Source organism: Anomalospiza imberbis, chromosome 14 (assembly GCF_031753505.1).
Source record: "Anomalospiza imberbis isolate Cuckoo-Finch-1a 21T00152 chromosome 14, ASM3175350v1, whole genome shotgun sequence".
Lineage (NCBI taxonomy): Eukaryota > Metazoa > Chordata > Aves > Passeriformes > Viduidae > Anomalospiza > Anomalospiza imberbis.
In genome coordinates, this window is record NC_089694.1 from 17,389,179 (window position 1) to 17,416,340 (window position 27,162).

At 40.1% G+C, this 27,162-nt stretch overlaps 1 long non-coding RNA gene across 3 annotated transcripts; it reads right to left on the reverse strand.

Moving 5' to 3' along the window:
- Positions 1 to 387: 387 nt before the first annotated feature.
- LOC137482682 (uncharacterized) lies at positions 388 to 26,364 on the reverse strand. Of its 3 annotated transcripts, none has more exons than XR_011004187.1 (4): positions 25,947 to 26,364; positions 21,641 to 21,785; positions 19,706 to 19,792; positions 388 to 741 (listed from the first exon to the last, which is right to left on the reverse strand). It is a non-coding gene; the product is annotated as an uncharacterized lncRNA (long non-coding RNA). The 3 variants fall into 3 exon arrangements; XR_011004186.1 differs by having other exon boundaries at positions 19,706 to 19,784; positions 25,947 to 26,363; XR_011004185.1 differs by lacking the exon at positions 19,706 to 19,792 and having other exon boundaries at positions 25,947 to 26,008.
- Between the last annotated feature and the right edge of the window lie 798 nt (positions 26,365 to 27,162).

The following is a 27,162-nucleotide window of genomic DNA, read 5'->3' on the forward strand; positions in this document are numbered from 1 at the left end:
AGGAAACAGGTGGCAAACAGGAGCAAATGGTTAAAATGTTCCCCTCACTGCAACACATGTGAAATCCCTTATTCCAATGGGCTGCAACAAACCTACCACTGTCAGTGCACATAAAATGGGTTGAAGAATTTTTCTTCACAAGGAAGTAAATCTGATTTTTATCTAAGCTGGCAGTAAACAGGGTCAAATATTTAACTGTTTCTGTGGCAACTTCCCCACTGCTTTTCAAGTTTTAATTTTTTTTTAATGATGCCAACAAGACCAGAATGCTGCACAGCTACAGATCACAAGGATGTGAACAAAGGTGAAGGGGGTCCACGGCAAACACCAAATGAAGAAAGTAAATGTTGATTGTAAAGAGCAAACAGTGGTACGAGATAGAGGAACTCAGCTTCACCAACACTGGATTTATTGTGCGTGGTTTAGTCAAGTGATTTATATGGATTACACCACATTTTCCCTTTTGTAGCTTGCCTTGGTAATCAAAAAGTCTTTTTGTAATTTACATTAATAGCTTTGCAACATTGTGGAAAATATTAAAAAAGACCTTTATATTTTTGGCACCTCCTACTTCAGAGGACTGCACACAATCAAAGCTCTTTTGAACTGTTCCAAAGGGTTTGGCAAGAATTTGAGGTACACCCAAAATGTCATGAAAGACCCTGTACAGAATCCTCAGAAAAGCTGGTCAGTGAATGTCCAGGTCAATAGTTTTCTTAGGCCTGAGTCCGCAGCACGTCCCTGCCAGCAAGAAAAAACATTACACATCCAAGGCACTTCCATTATCTTAAATCACTGGGTTTGAATAATAATAATAAGACATGTTATGGAAGTGTTATTTCCACAGTCAGTGCATCCCAAGTTGGGGAATACTTTCAGGCCATAAAAGGATGTCACCACAGAAGACTTCTGAATTAAATCAATTAGGAACTAGCACATGTTGCTACCTCAACAACACAAGAAAACAAAGCACAGCGAAGTGTAGTGCAGTGACCCAAGGATGGAACTCAAAAGCCTGAGTTTTTTATTGTATGCACTATTCTGGACAACCATGCCCTTATTTTCTTATCTATATTTTCTTATCCATAAAAAGATCCTATCTCAGAACAGAGTGGAAGGAGTTAAAGGATAAAATGGAAGTTTTGTAAACACAAAGATGTTAATTGTTGTTGAATTTTTGTGGATGCACCGTGCAGTGCTGGTAGTGATCTGTCACTCACAGCTCAGCCTAGTGAAAACTGTCATAAAACTGCCATCAGGAGAGTGATGCTGGAAAGAAAACAAAAAGAATTTTGGTGCATCTTATCTGTCAATTTATAAAGTATTACTTTATTACTGCTCCTCCAAAGAATAGCATAAAATGCTGGATGAAATGCATGGTAAGAAAGAACGGGAGGCATGTGAAGCTGAATTCATGGCCCCAAATTCCAGCTAAAGACAAATTTTTTCCAAAACTTCCCATCAGGATTATGAGTTTCTATCACTTCTGTAAATGTAATTATCTTTCTTTTCTTCCACCTCTTCCCTGCTGTCTTTGTGAGCTTCAGGAAAATGTGAATTGGAACAGGATTGGTGCCAGTGCTGGGCACTAAGCAGAGACACTAAAAGGCATCTGCCCATACACTGCATATTTGGAACTGTTTAACAAATTGCAAAGATATTTTAAAAAGGAGTAAAATCTATTTAGTACAAGAGAATGCAAATACAACAACTAATGTGAAACGCACCAAGAAATACCCAACAAAATTCTGGCTCCCGGAAGAACTGGGGATTTCCCACGTGACTCCCAAACCAGTGAGAAGGCTTTGGAGCAGCAGTTCAGTTTCCTAAAGAAGATGAACTGAGAAGAGCCACAAAGAAATCCCTTTCTGCTTTCCAAGCTGTCAGTCTCCACACAGGGAGAAGAACAACATCTGACCTCAGAGCTCCTGCTCCTCCGCGCTCAGCCAGGGCTGTCCACGCCGCAGGAGGATGAGGTAGAGCTTGCAGCAAATATTTGCTATCACTAAGGTACCAGGCCTACACACAACCAATGCCTACATTTTCTAGTTTAAAAACATAAAATGAGAGTTTTCATTATTAAGTTAGAGCCAAACCTTGTTCCAAAGATATGCAAGGCCTATAGCAGCTTCTCCCAGGGCCAGGATTCAGTAACTCTAGGAGAAAGCTAGGGACGTCTAGAATTTCTCCATATACATATTTCATTTTACACACAGTGAATCATCCTAGAAAAAATGCTTTCCAAACACTTCAAGACAAACTGGATATGTGGTATTTGGATAAAGCAGTATTTGAACATCATGGAATAAGAGAAACAAAATGGATTTTTACAGACTGACCCAGAAGAAAAGTTTTAAAAAACCCAAACCCTTCATTTTTAAAAGAGGGATCTGTTTCCCTTGCATTGAATATTAAGCAGAAATAATCAGGAAAGAGAATAAACCTATGTGTTTAAAAATCAAGCCACAGACAGCAGTTCCCCTCCAGCAGGGTGACAGCGATCAGATCTGTAATTGCAGGCAGCAGATAAAAGCTGTAATGAATTAGGCACTGAATTTTCCCTGGTTCTCACTGTTCTGCATCACTGGATTCCAGAGTTAGTTAAAATCTGACTACATATGAACAGGATTGACTTCCAAATTTTTGCAGCTTTTAAGACACCAGTTACTGCTAACATCTGGATCAGCCCAGCTTCAGAATCCACCCAAGCCTGAGCTAATTCCATATTTAATCATGTTGATTCCAGCTTTAACAGTGACAATATGTAAACCTTGTCCACATGCTGAACAAGAAAGGGAGGCAGGAATTTATCTCTTAAAATAAAATAGCAGTGATTAATAAATCACATGTTTATATCTCTTTGGAGGAATACTTCTAATACAAAGCAATTCCAGCCAGAGCATTCCATGCCAAATCAAATACTCATATGAAAAGACAATTTCTGCCAGTTTCTATGTCCAAAAAAACTTTAGAAATTGCAAAAATGAAAGCATTTGCCCTCTTTCCATGAAAACCCAGAGTCCTGGGCACCAGGAAACAATGTTCCCACCAACCTCCAGGAAGTGAGGTGAATAATAATTCCAGAGTTATGAGAAGTAATTTGATGCATTCCACTGTGTGGAAAAAGCAAAAAAACCCAACACAACCAAAAAAGAGGCAACTCCTTTTGATGCTGTAAAAACTTCCCTACAAAGATATCTGCATTGTGCAAAAACTCAGATTTCTTTTCCCCCTGTATTGTCCAGCGAAGGAGGAGATGCTGTCCCCTCCCAGTGGGTTTGGAAAAGCTGTCAGAGCCACAATAAAAAGAAAACATAAGCTGTTTGCTTATTTATTTTTAAAACTAAGTATTGTTTTCCCTTACTCTATAGGAAGCTGATAAATATGACCAAGTTAAAAAGTTCAGGCAAGAAGAGGAGCGAGCAGTTGCAGAAACCCTTTAGTCCCTTTAGAAACAGAGCTAGTGGAAATTGTATCTTTCTTCCCAAGAAAACACACAAGTATTTTCCAGAAATACTAGAAAAACTTTGAGTCAATTTGAAATTTAAACAAAGCAAACCAAACATCCAACAACCATTAAAAAAAGCCCAACTAAACAAACCCACAAAGGCACGCAGAAACAAAAACAAGCAATGGTGAAAATAAAATGGACCATAACTGACAACCAGTGCTTTTAGTTCTATCTGCATTTATCATCAACCTTAGAAACTGCCAGCCCATATGATTTCTGACATAAACACAGATAATATTGATAAGGACAGCCTTAACAAAGAAGAAGAAACATTTAGAGGGTTTTCAATGAGGAAGTCAGATCCAGCCTCGTATGCCAGTGAAGTAAAGGGCTCTGGAAATACATCTCATGTTGTTTAGAGTATCTCCATCTCAGGTATATAATTTATCTGAAATCTTATTTTTCCATTTCAAGTTTCATAGACCCCTGGTTAAGTCCTTGTGTCCATGCTTTATTTTACAACAGCAGCACCAGTATATAATATTTAGGGAGCCATTCCCAAATAACTCCTCTGTCTTTGGGGAACTGGAAAGAGAGGCAAACCCTTTTTTTTTTTTTTTTTTTTTTTTTTTTTTAACTAGTGCATGTAATTCTCCTGAAAAAGCATCTCCAATATTGGTTCTCAGACAACCTTCACCAGTCATGGGGAAATCTGAACTATTTCAAAGTTTGCCTCTGCTCTCCAAGGATGAAGCTATCTGATAACACTGCCTCAGCTCCAGCCCATTCTTTACCTGCTGGCTTGTCCCTGCTTCTCAGTGTTTATTTCTACCCATTTTTCCTCCACTATGGCAACTTTGAGTTTATAAACTCCATTTTGATATCAAAAGCAGATATCACACTCAAAAACTAAAGCCCAGACTGAGCACCCAAATAGTGAACATTAAGTTCCTGACAAAATTATCTCATTGAGACAAACTTGGACTTTTTAAGCCAAACGACTCTGAACAGAGAACCTGGCAAAATATTCAACTGAGAAACATCAGAAGTCTCATAATTTAAAAAAAATTTCAAATATTCTGTTGTCTAATTTCGAATCCTCTAGAAAAAAACTCCACCATGCCATAAGTTCCACTGCGTGAAACACGAGCCATATTGAGTCAGTCCTGGCAAAATCTGCAGGAAATGCCAAGAATAAGTTTTGATGGAAATGTTGTTTAACAGAATTACTGAGAAGTCTCTAATGGTACAGAGCAAAGAGGCCAAACAGAGGTAAGAAAATGCTAGTGTCTCCTCTCCATTGTAAGGCTTCAGAATCTGCTGCAGCAGCAGAGTCAGAGGCTGTGCTGAAATCTTCACTTCAGAAGGACAACCAGCAAAGAGAGGTGGCATCTTCCTCTGAGGAGGAAAAACCCACCTGGAAATGATATCTGCAAGAAGGAGACCTTTCTTTTGCAGGTGTAGGTGCCACATCTCTTCCAGGTGTGTTCCTGCTCTCCTGGCTGCCCAGGGCAGCCTGAGGTGCAGCCAGGTGGGTGTTTTTTAACATCTGTGCAGACAGAACAACTCTGATCCTTCCAATGGAGCAGGAAGCTTTTTAGTCCACTCTCCCCAGCTGTACATAATGTACAGGCACTGTCCAGAGAAGGGACACGTGTCAGATTGCACATCAGAGCAGCTCCAAGGTCCATCCAGCCTATCTCAAGTACTTGTGTTAATTGGAACACATACATCACACTTCCAGCCTCAACCTATTTTCCATTCCAAATTGCTAATCTTCAATAGGCTTCTCCTCCATAAGCTTCCTCTGTCTGTTCTGAAACCTCTCGAGTTTGGAGCATCCACAGTGCCCTTTGGCAGGTTCTACAGGTCTGCTCCTCATCCCATGAACACCTTCCCTTGCTCCCATTTTGAGTGAGCCCCAACAGCTTCACAAGATACCCCTTAGTTCTTGTATCAAGAGAAGTAATAAACACTTGACCCACTCTGTGCCATTGAGACTGTGCAAATGTCCACCATTTTATTTGTTTCCTTCCAGACTGAAGGCCTTACTCATTTCTAATACTGAATTGGCTCCACCTATAATTTTTTTCACCTGTTTTGTCCTTCCCCATTACATATTTACTTTTATGTCCTTTTAGAGGTACAGGTAGCACACAAGAAGCAGGCAATGCAGATTTTCTAATCCAATACTACCAATGCACAATTTCCTTTCTTCCTCCTGCTGTTGCCAGGGACTAAGGAGATCTTCCCTTGGAACTGTTCTCATCACCCCCAAGATCTTGCCTCACATTTTATATGTGGAGGCACTATTGTCATTTCCCCACATGCATAACATGTGCAGCATTTATTTAAGAGTAATTACATCAGCCATTTCATTGCTAAGTCAGTCTCCAAGTCTTTCTGAGATTTGTCCTAACCTATGTCATTTCTCCAGTAACACATAATCCTAAACAGTGAGATACAGGCTTGAACTTTTAAGGACAGGGTTCATCTGGGGTGATTGAGTATATTTTTAGAAAGATATTATAATGAATTATTCCAGAGAGAGAATACATTATTACAGGAGGATATTCAATTCCACTCGCTACTAGAAAAATACATCACAACACAAATTTCCAAGAGTTCTCCAAGGTTCATTGCTGTATTTCAAAAGCAAGTCAGCTGCAACTCCCCTTCCCACTGAGCACACAGAGCTTTTTTCTGTAGAACAGTTTAAACAGTTGTACAGGAAACTGAAGCAGAAAGTTTTGAGTCCCTCTATCCTACACTCCCTAAGGCAGACAAACGAGCCTTGTAACTAAACCCAAACTGAGCTGCTCTGTGGGGCTGGAATGTCCCCCTCACTTCTCATGAGAGCTCAGAGAGAGAACCAGAGCCTCTCTCATTCCACCTTTACACAACACAGGGAATTGTCAGCTTTTCTGCCAAGAGAAGCAGCTTCAATAGGTGAGGAACTGTTCCCCTGCTTTTCCCATGTTCCATGTATGAGAGGGGAACAGATGCTTTTCCTGTTTTACTCACAAGGAAGACACCAGGATTACCAAGGCAGGTTGTCCATGGTTAACTCTTAAATGTTCTCTCAGCACAACTATAGGTCAAAACCAGAATCTCACACCACTTTTTTTCTCAAGTTGCCCAAAAAAGAATTTAGGCTTCTGTTGAAGATATTTGAATGTATCTGAATTTTACACAGCTCCTCAGTTTCACAGTACAGAACCTACAGTGTGGAACACTTGGCTCAGAGAGACTTGTCTGTGCTGGAAGTTTACAGAGTTCAAGGGAAGATCAAACAAGATAATGAAAGAAATTCAGAGGGGTTTAAGGCATAATCAGTCTGCAGCAGTTCTTGAATTCAGAATTCTTGGGAGAAAGTTTGGGAAAACATCCCTGAAATAATATTGTAATATTTTGCCCTAGGCTTATCACTAGGTAAAATGAGGTCCTGTTCTATAAGGCCTCACACTTTATCTAGAGTAATTAATTCCTGTGTCAGCAGCAAGGCAGACAAATAATATAGATAAATAAATAATCTTGTGCCATTTCCATCCCTGAGCAGGCAATGCAGCCTGGAAGATGATTTAGGGTTCAAGTCCTGCAGCTGATTGGTTGGACCAGCCTGCTCTCGGGCTGCACGGTTATCTGCTGGTGATTACACAAAGGGCCTGGAATGTCTAGGTTGCCCTCCCAGCCTATCCCAACAGTTCTGTGTCTTACAGGACCAGTGAGGTTATTTGTTCATGCCTCACTTTCCTCACTGGGATAAGCTTCCACCTTTAAAGCAGCCATGCATTAAAATAAAAGTTGCAATCATAACACACAATCCATTTCCTGCAGCTATTAAAAGAGATGGATGTATTTTCTGCCTGAGTTCTTCTGCATTCTTCTTTACCAACTCTGAAAACTCAAAGCCATGTGGTAGCAGCTGTGCCTTGACTGCACACCTGTGCTCAAGCTGAAATGGGGTAAAGTTCAGTAAGGATTAGACTGTAGGTGCCAGAAGGTCTCATTTATTCCAGAAATATCTCACAGATTTAGTATTTCTCCCCATTTCCCCCTGCACTGGTTTGTGCTTTACCCAGAACACAGATTAGAAGGACAAAGCAATTTCTGGAGCACACAGAGCCCTCGCTGCTGGGAGCATTGCAAGAGTTTCCATGGATCTCTGTTGATCCTGGACCTGTGCTTGCAGAGCTCTATTGATTCAGGACAAAAATAGGTCTCTGGCTGGGCACCGTGGCTTTCCATGGATATCTGCTCACCAGCAGGCCAAAGCAAACTGCACTAGCAGTGAAAAAACACCGTGCTGGGGAATTAGCACCAAGCCTGGAAACAACTGTGGCCTCAGGGACAGCAGGGGCAAGTGCATTTAGGGAATACTCTCAGGACAGCATCTCCATCTCCTTTTCTAGTCATGAGTTTAAATTCAATAAAATAACAAAATTGTGTATTCGGGACACAGAAAGAAGAACCTGCCAACCTACAGAGGAGTTCAGGACAGGACAAGACAAACAGGCCATTAATGATTCTTTTTGTATACTGCTGGTGATTCCCTCGCTTTAGTTGCTCTTGCAAGGACACACATTTCTGTAGTACTCTCCAGAGTTAGGCAGTTTGAAGTGTGAGCTCTCCCCCAAACTTTCATCCTATGACACCAGTGCTACTTGCCCTAATCTAGCACTGGCTTTAAACCACTGACTTGAGCTTCAATCCCTTCCCCTGGTAGCTCCCACCTTGTTCCCATCCCTTCTTTGTCAAAGCAGTTTCTCCTCCAACTCAGTGCCCAGCCAATGCCCGAGCTTGGTTCTAAGAATGCTGTACTGTTACAGACATTATCATTCAAATTATTCTCCCCCAAGCTATCCGCAGGTAATTATTCATGAACCTATGGCATTCCCTGCTCCATCCATCTTTTCATCCCCAGAATCAACAGTAAGGCTCTGGAACCAGCAGCATCCTCTCAAATGGCAACTTGCAGAAACTGAGCAAAAGCCCCAAGCTGTTTTTTGGTGGGTTTTTTGGGTTTTTTTGGGGGGGGGTTGGTTTTTTTGGTTTTTTTGTTTGTTTGTTTGTTTTTTGTTTTTTGTTTTTTTTTTAATAGGACTATGAATGCTAAACCTTACAACATTTCAAGTTAGGTAACTATTTTACCTCTACAGTATTTGTGATTCTTATACTTAATCATTGTATAGATTTCATGAGTGTTCAACAGCTGGACCAAGTGCTGTGGGATTTTTCAGCATTAAATCTCTGTGAGATACAATTTCCTTCTACCCCCTTTTGTCTTTATTAATCCATCAAAATGAAGCAATGCAGTATCTAATCTAAGTTTAGCTGCTGTCAAAACCCTTCACTAGAAAACATTAGTCACACTTAGATGCCCTCTCTGTAAAATCCATGGGTACTTCCATTCTCTCCAGGAGTGATAATGCATCACTTGGATGAGTGAAGTAAAAAGCATTCCCTGATAAGAACAAAACCTTTAATAGGATGCAGTTTTCCAGAAGTGGAAAAAAGCTTTCTTCTAAAAACCCCTCAATGTACAACCAAGAGCAAGTTTCAATATCTAGAGCAGCTTTCAACAGGAAGTTGTGGAATACAGAATTCATAATTTCTACATCTTCCTTGAAAATCTTTCTAAATTCAATTGCTTTGCTAAAAGAGACAGAAAGGAGATAAAGTATTTCTCATCATAAAATTTATATCAAACAATAATCTTGGTTTTGGACAAAGATGAAGAAAATAGAGTCTCCCTTGAAGGACAGAATGCACTGAATGAACTTCCAAGAAAACCAGATGGCACTTCCACTCCCTGTCAAGTGGAATATTCTGTTATAGAATCACCCAATGTTGGGGTTGGAAGGGAATTTAAAGATCATCCAGTTCCAACCCCCTGCCATGGACAGTGATGCCATTCTCCAGATTACATTACTCAGGGCCCCATCCAACCCAGCCTTGAGCACTTCCTGGGATGGGAAATCCACAACCTCTCTGGGTAACAATTAAAAAACCCCTCCTAGAATGAGAACTGCAAGGTTATAAATGCTTTTTATTATCTACAGAGGAGCTCAGGCCAAACCCCAGTGTTCCACCTCCTCTACCAAAGGCAGCTGGTTAAAATCCAAGCCCAGACTCACAAACTGATCGTGTTTTAATGGCCAGCTTGGCATGTGACATCACCTTGGAACACAAGCATCCTTCAATTAATGCAAGCTCTTCTACAGAAGAAGTTTAAAGCAAAAGTATTTTATATGCATTATCTCATTCTGTTCCAATAATTTTGATGATGCTCCATCATGATATCCAAGAAGGAATCCCTCAGCAGCACTGATAAATTATGGCAACAGTGGCTGGGCTGTGGTAGCACTTTGGGACCCAGTCTAGAATTGCACCCCTGCTGTGCTACTCTTGTAGAATGGAACAAAAGACAGACTTGGGCCAAAGAAATTATCATCCAAGTACTCTAATTCCTATTTTGCATTTGTGGGAAGTGATTCACTTGTAATCACTCAGTAAGTTAACAACACAAAGTGGGATTCAGCCAAGCACATGGCTTGATCCACCAGGGCTTGCAAGATACTGTGAGATCCTGTAATAAGGAATTTCTAAGGAGGACAAGAGATTAAAGCAAAAGCTTTAAGACTGTCAAAATGCAACAGTTGTCATTTGCTTCCACACAGCTCTACTTGGGAAACAGTTCCTGAGCCAGAGCTGTAAGGGCTCACATAGTATAGTTTTTTCAAAAGCCATTAGAGCCTTAGAAATCCCTTCATGGTTATTTTACATGGCTGGAAAACTTCCATGCCAGAAAAACATTCTACTCACCAGCCTGAGGTAGGGGAGGCTCCTCTTTAATAGGGCTGGTGACCAGTTCTTCTTAAAGAAAGACTTTTGCTTTGTTATTTGAAACTGCTTCCTTCTCCTTCCTTGAGCGTAAGGAGAAAATTCATCATGTGAGCAGCCTGGTCAAAAAGCAAATGCACAGCAATGCAGTAGCAGATCAGAGGGAAGTTTTCCATCCAGCTTTCAGAGACCACTTATTGAACAGCTGTGGGGAAAGCAGCTACGGATTTTTTACTATTTTAAAAAGCTCTGTTAAACAATGAGACAAAAAACTCATTGAAGAGGTGTCAGGGGTACTTACAGATATTTCTTCCATTTTCAAAAACAATGCAGTTACCTTGATGGTACAGCAGGAAAGGTTGTGCCCATATTTATAAAGTTGTTTACAAGATTCTCCTTTAAATGCACATTTGCCCCCACTTCCAGCATTAGCTATAGTCAAGTAAGTTTTAAGAAGTTCTATGTTCATTGAAATCTCTTATCATGGTGATATCACATTGTAATGCAGATCAAAACTGACACCTGTGATGATTCAGCTCTTATATTGTACCCTTAAATCACATTTAGACATTCATGCCCCTTTAAAAAAACAAAAAACAAACAAACAAAAAAAACCCCCAAACCCTCAGTAAGAGTGTGAACAAATTTAAAGAGCTGCTAAACTCCCACCAACCTGCAATGTGCCCTAAGTTTAAAAGAAATAAACTAAATCTGCCCCTTTCCTTATTTTCTCGGTTCAGTAGGGTTCTTGCATGGAGTTCATGAATGAAAGAACCAAAACAGTGAGAGAAGTTGCAAAACTTGGAAATCCAGATTACACTGAAGCCCCAAGAGATTCCTCTACATTTGGATTAGCTCCCAAACTCCTAGATGCTTATTTTAATTGAAGCATGATGAGTTTATTCTTTTTTTTCCTCACACTGCTCTCATCGGTAAATGTATCTTAATCTCTTCATTTTCAAACAACGTTATGAGGTAAAGAATCAGCTCCTCTAAGTTCAGCCTGTTGTGATGTCGTGTGTGTGTGTATATAAATGTGTGTGTGTGTGTATATATATATATATATATATATATATATGTGCATATTTATACGTATATTACATATTCCTCTTGCAACTCCAACCCAGAGTTTCTCAGCAATTCATTCCAATCATGTGAAGTTCAGGGGGAAATGGGTTCAAGGTGCATTTCCAGTCAGCTCATTCACCCTCCGCGCCTGCCCGGAGCTTTCCCGAGGAAGCCCCGGAGCAGAGGGGTGACAGGAGCCGCGGAGGCTGCAGCCATCCCCGGGTCCTGCAGCACTAGGTGGCACCCGAGCATTCAGCTCTTCAGAGCTTGTACAGCCCTCTGCTCACCCTCTTTTCCAAATACAGGCACCTGAATTTTAGTCGGGTCAAGAATGGGGATTTTTAATTCTTTACGTGGGAATGTGTCCTAGAAAATACCATCTAATACAGCAGTGCCTCATTATAAATAAAAAATTGGAGCATGCTTCTGTTCTACGTGGGTAAACATTAGTTATTCTATTTTTTTTTAAATTAGAAATGAACAAGCAGTATCATTCACTGCAAGCAACTTTAGAACAACCTTTAAATTACAGGGAAAATACCATGCTGACATGTTTCTTTACTTGGTGCCACTAAGCAGTCAAGAAAAAGTTGTGATTAACTTCTGAAAATCTGATTGCCTCTGTAAACACTGGACAAGTCAACAGAGTTGATGGCATGCAAAGATTTAGCTGCCCTGGAACAGCAAGGTCTTTGTGTGTTCTGCCAAACAAGTTGGCATGCACCTATTTCCAGAGCTGCTGGGATGCAAGGGGGCTCTGTTATCTCTAGACAGCACACTGATAAGGAAATCCAGCCTTCAGGCAATTAAATGATATGGTCAAAACCACAGAGGAAATCTGTGTCAGAGCTAGGAAATGAAGCCATTCCAGGTCAGTGACTGACCCAGGAGGTAAGAAGTTGCTCAAAAGTTCTCACATCCAGCTGGGAATAGGCAAATTCCCTTCAGGACTCATACAGAGCATCCAGGGATTTTTGAAGTAGCTAGTTCTGAACAGGATGCCATGACCCACCTGCAGACCATCCCATACAACCAATATTCTCGAGTTCGGAAGCAATGACAAAACAGGGTGCTCTATCCAGTCTCTGAATTATTGTCATGAAACTTTAAAAAGGCAGAGAAAAGGCAATACCAAGACAACAAACACATTTTAGGTACATTCCATACCACTGAAAGAAGAAAGGATCACAGAAGACAAACACAAAGCTATTTTATAGTGGTATTATGAAAAGCAAGACCAGCAGAAAACTGATGGCTTAGGAAACTGAGAAATTGGAAAGAAACAAAGGTTATACAAGCAAAAAACAAATGTGCTATGGTTTTATTTAAAATAATAAAGAACAGAGAGGTCTAGGCTAGCTAAAGTTTGAATCAAACAATTGAAACTGATTTTTCAAACCTATGTAAGTTACACCAAGGCACATGAGGTCAGAATTGGACCCAAAGTGCCCAATCTCTCACCTTATCAACAAGTTAGCAGGTGTCAAGACAGTCCAGCTGGAGAATGGGCTCAAATTTTCAGTGAGCTAATACACACTAATCTTTCACTTCTGCAGACCTGGATTCAAAACCTCAGATCACGGACTAAAATTAGTTTGCTGGTTTCATTCTGGTCCCCGTTGGTGCAGAGCACAAAACCACCATAAAAAGTGTCATGCCTGGCAATCCCTGAGACAGCCCCAGCTCTGGAAGAGCAGGAAATGTTGTAAGTTAGGACTGAAGCACATTGGCACAGCTGTGTTTGCAATTTTATACTCTACCCACACTATGCTTGCCAAAGCTAAATGGTTTTTTCTCCTTGATTTCTGCAAGTGTCACATTTATGCTAAAAAAAATAAAGAAAAGAACTGCAGGATGAATCACTGCAGTCACTGATTCACACTGTTCATCTGTGGTAAAGGCAGTGATACTGCATGGGATAGAAATTTGCAGAGTTTGTTTACAATAACTAGAAGTGGTTTGGTTATTTTGGATTCTTTTTCTTTAGCATAGTAAATACCTTCTTTTTGTCCCATAATAATGGTGCAGACTGCTAGGCTGGGTTTGTAACTTCTGAACTCAAAGTCTAACCACTGTAAAGACAGAAGATGCTCCCCATCAAGTGACTATCCCAGCTCAACTGACTAATGACCCAAGCTGGAAACACGCCTCAGGTTATTAACACAAAATATTCATAGTTTCCCATAACAGTTCACTGTACAAACTCCAGCCACATAAACCAATCAGCAACAGGTCAATAAGGAAAAAACACATCCAGCTTCTGGGTCCAAGATAACAGCATGTATTCACACTGGATCCCAGATTCATGAGTTAGACTCTAAAGGAAGGACTCCTGAGCTATGCCCTATCCCTCTAAAACCTTTTATTGCTGAGACAGGTTTTTGTAAGTAAAATTTCTCAGTGGAATCACAAAACTCCCAGTCAAAGCTGGCAGTGAAAAACAAAGTCTTCAGTAACACAGAAGGGTCACAGAAATATTAACAGCTTTGGGCAGCTATGATATCTTTAAGATAGCAATAAGGGAACACACCAGACTGAGTTAAAGGGGAATAAGGAGGACTCAACAGATTTAGGAGCTTAATGAATTGTTTTGTTTGACAATTGTGGGCCATAAACCACATGGCTTCACCACATCACAGCATTAAATGGGACTGACTGTAATTAACCAAAGCAGGACCATCACTTGCCAGCAAAAACACCAACACCAGATAACAGTAGCAGCAGGAATTGCTGTTAATCCCAGGAAACACTTTTCCCCTTTTGCCAAAGCCCTTCTCCATAGCAGCAATTCTCACTCCGAGGCCAAGGTGGTGCTCAAATATAGTAACAACCTCTGGTAGCAACCACCTGCTTCAAGTCTGCCCCTCCCCATGCCCTCCAGAGGGGCAAGAACCAAGAAAACCTCTTTTCCTTTCCAGAGGAGGACTTGGTACAAAGGAGCTCATCCACACAGCAACAAATGTAAAAATGCACACAGATTCAAAATTCCTCGTTGCATTAATTTACCCACTCACCCAGAGAGCACATTTCCTAAACACACATCACGTTCTTTGTCTCAGCTGTACTTTGAGAATAACTTCTATTTACGATTTTGCAGCTCCTGGATAAACATGGCAACCACTCCAACTGGGTCCTCACTCACCTGGTTTTAGTCTGTACATCCATCACCAGAGTTGGCTTCAAACACAATAAGGAACCTGAAATTTCCCTCCCTTTATTGTGTGAATACACTGAGTAATCCTTGCTAATGGGGTGGACTTCACTGGTTTTTATATCTTGTAGGCTCAATGCCTCTAGAAACTCCCTCCTCAGGAAGGGGAAAGCCCAAGGTGGATACCCAGGACTGCAGAGCAGAAAGAGAGCAGTTCTATTTCTGCAGCAACAAAACCCAAGGAATAAACATTAAATACAACCTGAAAGCAGCCACAGAATTAAGATGTTTAAGCTGTGCATTTGCAACAGGCTCACTGTTCCCACTGCTCACAGAAAACATGGAAATCAAAGTATGCTCTCTGTGGATTGAGCAGGTTGGGCAGTGGAAGGTGATCTTCAGTGGCCTAGTCTAAGTGGGCACGGGAACACTTGGGTTCTCAAATGTTTACAAGGCAAAAGTCAAGAGATTTTTTTAAAAATAAAACTCGCAATGAAAAAAAAATGGTCAATCACCTTCTTGAAAGTTCAGTTTTTATTTCATGTTCCCAATTGCTACTGATGTTGGTGCAATACACAAATATGTAAAAGCAACAAAGCCTCCAAGGGCAGAGACCAGAGAGTCCAGTTGATTTCCTAACTGGACAATAAAACAAAAATCTCACATAAAGAGCCCTGAATATACACAACATAGCCAAAGCCAAAAACCAGAGACCCACATTTATTAAAATTATTTTAGTTTAGAAGGCAGCTGCTCTTCCTGGTAGCAGCTCCCTCCTCAGCCTCCTCGGTTCACAACAGTTTGAACTGAGCAGTTTTTGGCTAATTCACACCACTCTACCTCAAGTGCTTACACAGGTGGGAGCTGCCAAACCTGGCACTTTTGCAGGCAGCTGTGGCAGGAAAAAAAAATCCTCAGACTACAGCCCAAAAGCAAAGTAAGGAAGAAAGGAAAAAATCAATTGACTTCTGCTACCAAGTAAAAACTTTACAGCTGTTTTAAAAGGTACTGAGCTACCAATTTGCTTTTCTATCACACCAGTTATTAGGCACTCCTGGCTTTTGTGACCAATTTCTGCTCCAACCATTTGTGTAATACAAAAGGAACACAAGGGCAAGCACAACGTGTTTAATTAGAAATGCTGTTTGCTAAGCATTCAGAGGAAGTTACTGAATGGTGTGTTTTACCATAATGATATTGAATCTAATGAAATTTAAAAGTGTCTTTAAAACAGGTTTTGTCTCCTTCACATGACATAAACATGTTGTTCATGGTAATTACAGCTGTTGCACACAATAAAGCAGCTACCAGAAGACTAAAACAGAGATACATGAACAAATCAGCACAGGGTAAACTGTGTTATCAACCTTTAGGGTGCATCACCTGTGCTGTGGGAACATCGTGTAAATGTTTTCATCTCATGGTAAATTAAAAGTAGCTGATCCTTACTCAAAGAACTGTCGAAAGAATTCCTGCTCCTTTGCCAGCAAGTCCTCTAGCTTTGAGCAGATGTGGTCAGAGTGCATGAGACCAAGCCCTGGCAAGAACTACAAATTGAGATACAGCCATTAAGCAAGAAGCAAACACCAGCCCTGCATAAAACATTGTAAAGCTATCACAGGCTTCAGTGAAAACACAATTTTGCCTGCTCTTTCTGGGTTTGTTTCTTAGAAACTACTTGTTAAAAACGCTTAGAGAAACAACCTGGCCCTTGATTCAACAATTTAGTGGTTACAACAGACATTTTAGAAAGCTCTGGACTGACAGTGCTTCAACTCACATTGTTCCTTTACAAAAATCTTTACATGTGGGAACATCATCTGGCAGCTCATGAGGACCTCTGGTCCATAGGATTTGTTCTTTTAACATATATATTTCAAAAGGCAAAGTCAAGAGCAACTTGTGAGTATGCAGAGGCATGGGTGAGTTTCCAAGAGTCTCTAGGGAATTCTGACATACAATATTAAGAACTATAATGAGCAAGAGAATTATCTGAATCTTCCTGATTATCTGATTATTATTTATCTGATTCCCCAATAAAGTGTTTTTCCTCATGTATGTAACATTTTGGATAATAGCAGTAGCACTTAAAAGAATGAAGAATTCCTTCTGTAAGATTGGGATTGTGTCTAACAAATACAAACACAAAGGCTCTGGAACAAACCAACTGATAACTCTACCAGAATATTATCTACTATTGATCCAAGAACTGAGCTGATATTTGGAAATTTGAGTTATTGCAGTTTGAATGGAAAATATTTGATCTTCCACAGCTCTGATTTCATATTTCAACATAAGTGTCAGACATTGCCTTTATCTTCTCAGAAGTAGGTTATGGTGACATTAGGCCTTGTGTCCTTCAAAACACAGTAATTTATCAACAAAAAATGCAACCCAAAAAACCAAATCATCCCTTGATCTGAGTCACATTATTAAAGCCTTTAATGCCTGAATGTGTCTGGCATTTCAATAAAGGTATTAGTCATAATAAAATACAAGTTCATTCATTCATTTTTGTAGCTACAAAGATTTTTTTTAATTCCAGAAGTCCATTTTTTAAAAAAGAGTTCAGGTTTTCGATGGGCATAAGTCTCCAGTTAGTGCCTATATCTAATGCCAATTTGACAACTCAGATCTGGAATTTATTTTCTCAAGTGTCATAAGCTGGGTTAGGCTCAAGTGTTAAAAGACAAAATTGCACAAAAATAGTTTCCAACTTCCATTCTCCTCATTAAAGACAATTTCTTTTAACTTCTCCAGTAAATGATTAGGATTCACTGATGAACTCAATGGTCTCCTGAGGGCATCCTTGGTCTCCCTTTCCTGATCTCGCCCTGGAAGTCCAAATTAACTTGTGTGATTCTGTCCAGCCATCCAACTGAGATGTTATAAATCTGAATCAAATACATCACATCAGTTTTGCATTGTTTGGACTTGACCACTTTGGCCTCCCCACTTTGGAAATCCCTCCATTACCAAGAAGGCTCAATTAATGTTCCATCACATTTAAGTCCTTTTTCTTTCTTAGCCTTTTGCCATGGCTGAGCTCCCTGAGAAACCTCAGGGAGACTGGAAGCTCAGACCCCAAGGCAGCACCATTGCAGGAAGCGTGTTAATTCACCCCTCTGCCACAAGAGTTTCACCACAGGCAGTGCTGCCCTGCCTTTCTGACACTCCTCATCCATGGCAGGTTGGGATTTTTCCTCACATAACACAGCTTGATCAAATTTTCTTGGCTGAATACGTGCCCCAGAATGAGGTCTGTCCTCAACTACTGACCACGGCCACGTCCCTCACGAGGAAAAGGAATCCAGAGCTCCTCTCTGGGCTGCTCAGGCTGAACACCACATCCCCAGGCCTCCATAACCCTCTGCACCAGACTCAGCTTCCCTCAAAGGAAAACTCAATAATGGAGAACTAAATTCTAACAAAAGTATTATTTTAAGTGCTTGAGAAAGTGAGCATCTCTTTAGCTGTCAGCTCAATTATTCTGTTAAGAATTAATTTGCTGGTGTTTCCAGAATTCTGGCTTTCCAAAGACCACACAAGTGGGGTGGGAGAAAAAAGGGGGAAAGGTTTTGTTTTGTTTTATTGAGAGTTTAGAGTAGGGTTCAACAATTGGGAAATATGGAGTGTATAAGTACTAGTGCAAAGTGACAACCATTAACATGTTATTCTATAGAACTCTTAGATACTGGGAATATTTTCCAGCTGAAATCCATCCAAGTTTTCTGCTATCCAATGCTCCGTGTTTAGTCCAGGAACATTAATGATGAAAATCTAGACAGCGTTACACAGTGTGAACTGTTAGATGTACACTGATGATACCTGATTTTATATTGCCTTTGGCTGAGCCAGTCCATAGAATTTAAATGAGCTGAATTCTGGCCTGCATCTGCTGTTGAATGAGTAAACAGTAAATCAAACTTAAGACTTCATTACAGAGTTGAAAGTCTGTTTTCCTCCAGACCTGGTGTACCACATGATGCAATCAAACACATTATTATCTGTCAAGCATCCAAAAATGAACTAAATGACTCATAAAAGCAATAAATAAGACACGGTCTCTGCCCCTGTAATTCTTTATGTTGTAAAATTAAAACAAGACTCCCAGAAAGTCCAAATCCTGAGGAATTAAGTCCTACAATGGAAAGGGAGGATATGGGTTATACAACATGATAAAGCAGTTTTTCCCTAGATGAAGATGCCTCTCCTCCCTCATTTTCAGTGTAACCTACATGTCCATGAGGTTGTTGTAGGACACTCCTGAGTGTAGATGTGCGTGTTGGATTTGTCAGTCCATAGGTACTGCCAGCAAATGGTGCTGGATCTCCCCCAGCTGCTGCTCACTCACAAATAACGCAATACAGTCAAGCTCCCGAATCTTTAAAACACCAGAATCCTAGTTCAGAGCAGCAATAACCAAAAATCCCAACTCAGCAGGCATCTATCCCTCTGATTTATAAGCCAGCCTAATAAAATCTTGGCTCAGGAAGAGGGGGGAGAATCCTCCTGTACCCCAGCAAGCCCAGCCCAGGCAGCAGCTGTCCCAAGAGTTTTTGCAGAGGCACAGCATGTTTCAATGACACATTTAAACATCCAAACACAGCCAGACATGTCTAAGACCACAAACACAATAAAAATATTGAATAATTACAGAAATCTCCATTATAGTTATTTACATTTTGCAATTAGATGCTAAGCCTATTATATTTCAAATATTCATTGATTCTTTCTTTTTATTAGGAAGGTCTAGTAGTCATGACAAAAATGCTTTTGCATTTTGTTAATGAAGACTTGCTAAAATTACCTATTTTTAAGTGAAATTATTTGGTCAACACCAGGCACAAAGCTCCAAATTTCAGCTTTGGTTATGACAGCCAAGGAGTACTACAGTGACAGTGAGCCTGCTGGTAGTGAATTTTTTTTTAATGACATTAGACCTTCAGCACCTGGCAAGTGTACTGAATGTTAAATAGCTCATGGTACCAATGAAGAGCATTGATAACTACTTTGAAACAGAATCAGATACAATTTTGCACTGCATTTTATGAACTCTGAAACTTTCACTACTGCCAAGTAACTCTTACATGGATAGACATTTCTAAACTTCGGTTCTCAGACAGCTTTAAAAATTCTTCATCCAGGGCTCATGTGGGGAGTGAGAAAAATTGTTCGAATTTTTGTCTTACCTCCATTCTTCCAATGTTGCCACACCCTTCCTCTGCTGTAACCTACCTGATATCTTTCTTTGGGACAAAAACTGAGGTCCTGATGCACTTCCCACCATTAATGCAGGTGCTGCTCTTTTGGGATCCCACAGCCAAAGAGTAACTATAATCTATCTACAGGCAGAAATCTTCCAAAATGCTGGTTTGAATACTCAACATTATAAAATAACACTCTTATAATAAAAGGTGCCCACCAAGCTTAGATCAAATATATGCATTTTTTTAATGTCAATAAGACTTGATAAAGCTTGAGAGGCCTTGGTGGATTTACTTTTCAGACCTTTACCAAGCGGATTTTCCCCAAAGGATGTAGAAAGTCCTTGAATCACAAAGTACCAAATCAATATTTTCACGCTAGCAAACAGAATACAGGTGTATCATCATTCCTTTATTCTGTTTTCTAGCATGAAAATATTGATTTGGCACTTTGTGATATAAATCACATTGATTTATAATGTTGATTATATTCCTAATATCATAAGGAATAAACCTGCTCATAAGAACTGATATCTTCATTGATATAAGATTATTTCAATATACACCCAGTAACAAAAAATTTATTCAGACTGTTGCCATGGTACTTGTCACTAGAAGTAAAACAAGGAAAAGTATGCAGCAGTTTTCCTTTCAGATGCAATAGCCACAAGGCCAGTCTACCTTGGGACAAGAAACACCTTATTCCATTAGCAGTCCACAACATTGCTCCAGAATCAGGCCCTGAGTATTCCCTGCTACCAGCTGTATTCTTTACAAGTTTCATTTTAAAGTACCTATTCCACACTACTGGGCCCAGTGGTTCAAATTGATGGAATTAAAGTTATAATATAAAATGCAACAAAACCGAGTATTGGCTGTGTTTTCACACAAGTGATCTACATTTATTGGCCCTTAGTAGGACAATCTTTAAAGGCCCCCAAAGGTGACTGGATTTGTGCTCCCTCTTGGATAATTTACACAGATTCCAATCAGTTTAACAATTAACACAGAAGGCAAGGAATACCCAACACTGGCATTGAGCAGATCCTCAGCCACAAGACAAACCCACACAAGAAAAGTGTGCAAAGGATTTCAAGCATGAAAAGCTCCATGTGAGCATGCTTACACATGAAAATGAAGCCTCTGAGTGCCATGTTTACAAGTGTGCATGGTTTATTACATCAAACAGGGTGTAAGAATGCACTGATCTTGGCTGGCTGAAGTTGAGAGCAGCACCAAGTGCCCACGGACTCTGCCTGCCTTGAGAAATCAGTTCTTGCTGTAAAATACCAGACTTTGGCACATTTGGGAGAGTGACATCACCCAAAGTAGCCTGCCAAAAATGTTACTTTCACATTTCTTCAACGAGAAAATTTCCTCTCACCACGCATTTTAAATTTTTTTAAATTAGTCAATCGTTCAAAAACCTGAATGTTCCAAGTATTTCCGATAGATGAGCAGTTTTTAACACGAGCAAGTGACTATGCCTTTTAAAAATGTTGTGTGTAAATGAACCTTTTCTCCTGGTTCTTTTTCAGAGATTTATATTTGCAACCACGCTGAGCTAAAACAATACAAGTTGCTGCACTTACCACACTGAAATGACATTTTTTGCTTTAGATTTATCCCTATTGCACTGAATAACATTTTATGAAGTTATGTCTGCCTGCTTAGTGAGCTGTAGATAACCCACTGGAAATACTGTACATGAATAATAAGATAAACCAGGCAAACCAGAATATTTTTTCATTTTCAAGAAAGCTTTTTAAAGGTGACAAGTGCAAGTACTGCATTCCACTCCTCCAAACAGTGTAAATAAACAACAAAAATCACTCAGTTGCAGAAATTACAGTTCTGTCACTGCAATATTCAAGATAAGCTTCTCCTTTTAGCAGTTCTGATGAAAGTTTTGCATTTTACCTTGGTGGAAGCCACAGCTGAAGTACACAGGAGCTTTCATCCAGTGCTCATTAGTCTCAGGTGTTACTCCTTTCTCTGTCAGTGTTATCAAGTCAACACTCAGCTCCTCACTGCAGAAATTCAATCTTCATTGCTGGGTTTGAACCTAAATAAGATAATTCCATTATAGCTTGTGCTGTAAACATTAGGATCTTTTCCCTTCTGAAAAAAGGGGATAAACTGCAGCATGGTCAAGGTAGGTGGATAAATTAAAAGCTGTCTATGCAACCCAATGGCATTTCTTTGGTGCAAAGGAATGTTCTGTATTCATCTTTTGTGGCTCTTGTTATTAAACAAATGACTAGAAACACTCCTGAAATTCAGATGCCTTTTTTTGACAGAAGCTGAGCTAGTCCTAAATATGAAGCATTTTGTCTGGTACAGAAAATAAAGCAGCTTTCAGACAAGAATCCAGTGTTATCAAGGGGGAAGACAAGAGAATTCAACACAATTTCCTAGTGTAATAATCCTGTGCTAGAATGTCTTCAAAATTTTGTCATCAAAATTGTCATACTTCACATAAACATTTATATGCTCAATAGGTACACAGTATCTTTTAAAGACACCTGTGGAGGAAACACTATCCTTTGATTCTTTTTCTTAATGCTTCCACAATGATATTTTAAGTAAAGATTGATAACTTTAGGAAAAAAAGGAGGGCAGATAATGAATGCAGCTGGTTTGATTTGCTTGTAAAGTAACTCAGCTAATGTTCTCCAAGAGCAGGTTGCAGTGCTTATGTAAGAAACATTAAAATAAGTTACTTCTTAGTTATTTTTTGTTAGAGTCTATGCCATAGTAAATCAAGAACCCCAAATTTGTGCTGAACTGTCATCCATAACCACATTTTAATGTAAACCTTAAGAAGCTTCCAGAGTTATTTTGGATTATAAGTGAAGGAGATCAAGGTTTTAAGCCTAATTTCATGACTCACTGCTCTTCCTTCCACATAGCACCCAGCTACAATTCCTCTAGGGATGCTTTCTCCTGCCTGGCCTCAGATGACTGAGGAAAGGCTGATACCACCCAAGTCCTTCTGCTCCCTTGGGACAAGAAAAAACTGCGTGAATTCTCCTCATATTCAAATACACTGATCTCAGGTTGGTTCTGTGAAGTGAATGGAGACTTAAGCAGTAATAAAACGAACTCTTGTTTGCTCTATTAACTCAGCAATTCCAGGCATCAGAGGATCCATTTAGATTAAGTGTTTATACAATGAAAGGTATTTTTAAAATGCAGAAGGGGAGGAAAAAAAAAAAAACCCAACACACTGGCCTACAGCACAGAGAATGGGAGATTTGATTCAGCTGTGTATGTGATATAATATTCTTGTGAAGTTAAAATACTTTTATTTACAGTGGCTTTACTTGCAGATTGTAGTTTTCTTTCTGCAGAGGGCATCACTGCAAGATGAGAATTAAGATAAACTTTACAACTCCCCATTTGGTGGCATTAAGAGAAGAAAACAGAGGAACTTTCCCCTTCGCTGCTTGTCAGGGCTGCCCTGAGAAGTGCAGTGCTGGGTGCTCGGGTTACACATAATCCCCCAGCTTCGAGGGACAATTAGCACCACAATCTCCAGAAAAGCTTTCAGCTCTCAACAGGTGCCTGAGCATTGTGTTCGGGTTTAAATCAAAATCTGGCAGAGGGAATGACCCACCTCCTGCCACCCCTCCTCTTTGAAACAACTCTTATTACAGTCCGGCCAGAGCAGCTCCACTCTCATTTTCTCCAAAAACACCAAACATGACTTTCACCCCTTTGTTTGTGTGCTTTTTTTCCCTTTATCTTCCTTCATCTCTCTGACTGAGAGATCTGAAGGCAGGAAGTGGAATTTATTGGTTGCATATTACGAGTCTACTACTTCTCTCCTGACTGGTGAAAATAGGAGCAAATCCTTTGAGTGCTGTATAATTATGTTGACAAAAATCAGAAAGCCTGTCCCTCTCTCTGGGCAGTTTCAGAAATTAAGAGTCCAGAAAAATGCACCAGTACATCAGTCTAACATTAATATTGTATCTGCATTAAGGTGTGAATTATAGATCTGAGGGTCTTTTTTGCAATATTGTGCATGATAAAATCTCCTTCCCAATCAAAAAATAATTTTTGAGATTAAAAATTTATTCTTTCAGAACATTCTTGCAGGAATGGCAAAGTGCCTCTTACAACTCCAACTTGTACAGTCAGTAAAACAACTCTGAACACTTCTCAGAAATATTCTTTTTTCCAATGTAGAGTCATGCTCACCCAGAAGAAACATTTATAAGGAAGAATTCCCTCCTTAGTAGTCAGTCAAGCTTTTCTGATCCAGTAACAAATATTTTCTGGCCAAATAAGCAATTTAGAGCCATGCAATACTCAAGGGAGGCAGGCTGCCTAGTGAATTAATCATTTATGATGAATAAAAAGAAAAACGTTATGAGAGATATCAAAAGATGCAATAAAACACAATGGCACTTAAAAGAATAAGAAATCTTGACATTTGATCTGACTTGTTTCCATATGGAGACAAGATTGATAATACAAACCAGATATTCCTTTGGCACAATTCAGATTATAAATTCAAGTCTCCACAACACAATGAGAAAACAGTGAGCAGATTAATCATGCACAATTTCCAGTTTGCTTTCTTCTCTGCAACTTGTGGAGTCCTATCGCCATTACCCTTTTGGGCCATGCTCATAATGGTTTCTCCCAGTTTTTTGCTGTCCTCTGGTTCCTCTGCTCCTCCTGTGGGCAGATCCCATGGCTCACACTGTACCTGGCAATCAGTCCCCATGGAACTCAGCATCCTAAATGGTTGGACTTGCTAAACCTTTAATAGCAGTTTTAATTAGTATTTTCTTCCATCAATCTCAATTTTGTATCAACTAATTCTTAGTTATGCATCTCCTTCCTCCCTTGGGTCTGAAACCTCCCCTGGATCGGGAAGTGCTGAACACGTTGAAAAGGAAGGTCACAAATATAAATTTTCACATACAGCTGAAGCCACTAGCAGCCACTATCTAGCGGCCAGAACATGGACATATCTCCCAGTTATGCTGTAACATCCTTCCATTCCTGTAGGATGGCTACAGAAAGAATTCATCTCCTGAAATGAAGCTGGCAGCTAAAACAATGGGAACCCTGAAAGTCAAGACCCTCTGAGTGGGGCCTCACCCAAAACCAGAAGGGCAGAGAGGTCTGCTGGGCACGAGAGAGCTTGGGTACAGCAGGTTTGGAAAAGAGGTGCAGATGAGACAAAATGGTCTGAGAACATTAAGTCAAGGCAAGAACAGAGAAGAAAAATCAATGTTCCTGGCAGTTTGCCTTTGGCACGATAAGCTCTGTATTGACACCAGTATATTTCTGTAATTGCAGCAAACGTAGTTTTTACAGCTCTGTCCAGTAGAATTCATAAGCTACAGTCCCACTAAGTAGCGGAATTTAACTCTTGTTTTTAAAAAAAATCAGTCTCAATTTTAATATTTCAAAATGGAATAAGACAAAAATGGCAAAACCCCTGCAATGTAAAGAGCTTATTCTCTTTAACTGAGTTTGTGCAACTACCATGGCTTGCAAGAAGAAAGTTCGGAGTCTTTTAGTCTATCATTAACATTCTTATGCTTTTACAAAACAGAAAATCTATACTAAAATAAAAATCTTCACCTAAATGTTTCCAACCCACTTTCCCAGAGAGGTTTCATGAACAGATGTTGCAGGATGACAAAAGGCTCATCTTGCCTATTTATTTCATTAGGCAGGTAATCAGCAGAACACACACAAAGCCAAAATGACAGGATTTGGACTCCCAGCCATGCTGGATTTCATGCCAGCCACAAAGACAAGTAGACAACTTGAGGTCATCAGTATGTTTCATGTTCCACTGGAAAAGATTCATCTTTTTTATGGATTCTCAATGACTGTAGAAAATACCTTGCACAGAAAGATGAGTTTCACTCTGCTGAATTATTTTGATACCAGCAGCTTAGGATTCACTGTGAGTTTTAAGGACAAGATAAAGTTTAATCATCCTAGTTTTCAATAATTGTAATAAAAAGACAAGACCCTGATCCAATTTATATACAACCAAAACAAGACTGAAAATAGCAAGGAAACACCAAAGAAGTATTGTAACAAGAAACAGGAGTAATCTCAGGAAACCAGAAGCCTATTGCAGTTGATTTTTGTTCGTGTGAAAACAGGAAGTTTGGTTTATTTTGAGGTGCTTCTGAGGAGCCTCTCCAAAATGTGAAGGAAGCAAAAACAAGAACATAACTTACCTTACCTGGAATATCACTGAACAAATAGCAGAGCCATAGCTCTAAAAGAGGGGCAAAAAATTAAGGAAGAGACATTAGAAATCAAGACACTAAAAAGCAAAAAAAAATCAGCAAGCAGCTGAACGGGGAAAGAACTGGACAAAGGAGAAAAGGAAGTTTAAGGCATGAACTGGAAGTGCAAGGATTGCTGGACTTCAGATGGGCAACTCTGCTCATTTCCAGAACTTCAGCTGTTCTGCTGAGGAGAGAGCAGGAGTGATGGATGCAGCCCAGTGTGGGATAATTCTGAAGTCAGAGAACATATGCTTTGAGTTTAATCCAACTGCAGAGTTCTGGCAAACATGCTGCATTTAGAGAGGCAAATACATCAACTCCAATTTTTTAGCAGCTGTGCTGCCCTTTAATTCCTCACGCCCTGAAGTGTGCACTTGTACCCCTCTCCCTCACCTCCAAAAAGCTGATCACTTAGAACAGCCCAGCCTTTCCCTCTGAAGCCAACTAACAGCTCTTGCCCACTGGAATTTTCTTTGAGATATACTGTTATTTTCCACTTGTTCTGCCCATTTTCTTCTTAATTAAACACACATTGAAGTGTCTTCTTAGGAAGGCTGAGCCATACCAGCAGGAACCAAGACTCCTAGTTCAGCTGGCAAGCTCCTCCCTAGAAATCCCAAATTATCCCAGATCCAAAGTCTTCTCTCTTTCACAAATTAAGGTTCTCCTCACAGAACCACCAGCTCTGCTCCATAACTCCAAGCCTTTCAGCATTAATTGTACCCAGTGTATCACACCCAACTGAAGTCAGCAGCAGTATGAGACCCACTCTAACTCCCCTTTTCCTTCAGCCCTCAGTGGGGTGGTACTCACACACCTCAAGTCACCTCTACAAGCTCTCCTCAGCAAAGCCAAGCTGCCTTCCAGCAGAGGTGAGGAGCAGGAAGCAACACTGCTACCTCTCCTCACAACCAACCAGGCTTTGGCACCAATCATTGGCACCAGGTTTTTTACATTCCCTCCTAATTATAGTAAACACTCTTTTAAAGCTACAAAGCTTTAAATGTGAGCAGGGCACCAGGTGCCAGGAGTTAAAGGGGTGATGGCAGTCAAGGCTAGAACAGTCCCCTTGAGGCCAAATGGGAGAAAAGGACAGTGCAAGAGAGCTGTAGAAAAGGAAAAAGTGTTATTTTTGTACCTGTTTTTTCCTTCCCCTGGAAGCTGAGG